Source organism: Cebus imitator, unplaced genomic scaffold, assembly GCF_001604975.1.
Source record: "Cebus imitator isolate Cc_AM_T3 unplaced genomic scaffold, Cebus_imitator-1.0 Scaffold72, whole genome shotgun sequence".
Taxonomy (NCBI): Eukaryota; Metazoa; Chordata; class Mammalia; order Primates; family Cebidae; genus Cebus; species Cebus imitator.
Window position 1 is genome coordinate 5,617,333 of NW_016107387.1, and position 1,699 is coordinate 5,619,031.

A 1,699-nucleotide genomic window follows, 5' to 3' on the forward strand; every position below is an offset into this window, starting at 1 on the left:
GCGAGACTCTGTTTCAAAGAAAAAAAAATAGAGGGCCTAAAATGTGGGGAAATGAAGGCCTTTTCCTGAGTTCCCCAGTGGTGTTTCTCTGAGAAAGAGCTGAGGCTGGGCCAGAAGCAAAGGGAAGGCTTCCCAGCACAATGTACCCAGCAGGCCCTTAGGATGGTTTCCCAAATGCCTGTGGCCAGGCTCCTTCCAACAAGGAAATCAGCCACCTTGACTAGAAAATTCATCTCCCCTCATTCTGTATTAATCAGGGTTCTCTTAGAGGGACAGAACCCATAGAATAGAACAGGACTGTCTTAGAGGGACAGAACTAACATATATCCTGTAAGTTGATTAAGTGTTAACTTACACAATCACAAGGTCCCACAATAGGCTGTCTGCAAGCTGAGGAGCAAGGAGAGCCAGTCTGAGTCCCAAAACTGAAGAACTTAGAGTCCGACGTTCAAGGGCGGGAAGCATCCAGCACAGAAGAAAGATGTAGGCTGGGAGGCTAGGCTCGTCTTGCTGCTTCACATTTTTCTGCCTTTTTTATATTCACTGGTGACTGATTAGATGGTGCCCACCCGATTAAGGGTGGGTCTGCCTTCCCCAGCCCACTGACTCAAATGTTAATCTCCTTTGGCAGCACTCTCACAGACATACCCAGAATCAACATTGCATCCTTCAATCCGATCAAGTTGACACCCAGCATTAACCATCACACACTCCCAAGTGACAGATACCATGTTATGGTGACTCGCCATTGAATGATGGGAGGTTTGTGGTTTCTCCCATTGAATGATGGGAGGTTTGTGGCAGATAGATGGGCAGTACCACAGTAAACCCATGGGGAAGGGCTTCTGGGCGGATGGGGCCTTGCAATGCCCCCGAGACCATTGATGAAAGCAGCCACATGCTCTGCCAAGACACCAGATCTGTCCTCATGTAGAAAATTGTCGAGAGAGCCCGTAATTATCCCAAGGGGCCTGTAAGGTGCCATTTGCCCTGGCAGGTCTGATGTTTACTGCACGATTAGGTCAAGAACTTTCGGGGTGCTGAGGGATATCAAGGACTTAGCCTAGTCTACTACAAAGTCCACCGTGGTGCTCCAGCCTCTGCCACAGATGCCTCACAATTATCTTAGGATTTTCAGCAGCTGCACAAATCTGAAAACAGCCCCTTGATTCTGTTCCCTAGTAGAAAAGATTTATGGCTGGGCACAGTGGCTCAGTCTGTAATCCCAGCACTTTGGGAGGCAGAGGCAGGTTGGTCATCTGATGTCAGGAGTTTGAAACCAGCCTGGCCAACGTGGTGAAACCCCATCTCTACTAAAAATACAAAAAATTAGCTGGGTGCAGTGGCGCGCACCTGTAATCCCAGCTACCTGGGAGGCTGAGGCAGGAGAATAGCTTGAACCCAGGAAGCGGAGTTTGCAGTGAGCAGAGAATGTGCCACTGTGCTCCAGCCTGGGTGACAGAGTGAGACTGAAGTGTTGATGGAGGAGACGTGAATTGAGAAGGTAGGTTTACACTAGATTTTGGAGGATTGTAACATTCAAGCTGAAGAATGTCTTATTTTCTCCAGGATCTCTTTTTTTCCCCACTAGGATTCAGCATTCCCAGTAAAAATCATATCAACCAAAGTAATTTTTTTTTTTTTTGGGACAGAGTTTTGCTCTTGTTACCCAGGCTGGAGTGCAATGGCACTATCTCGG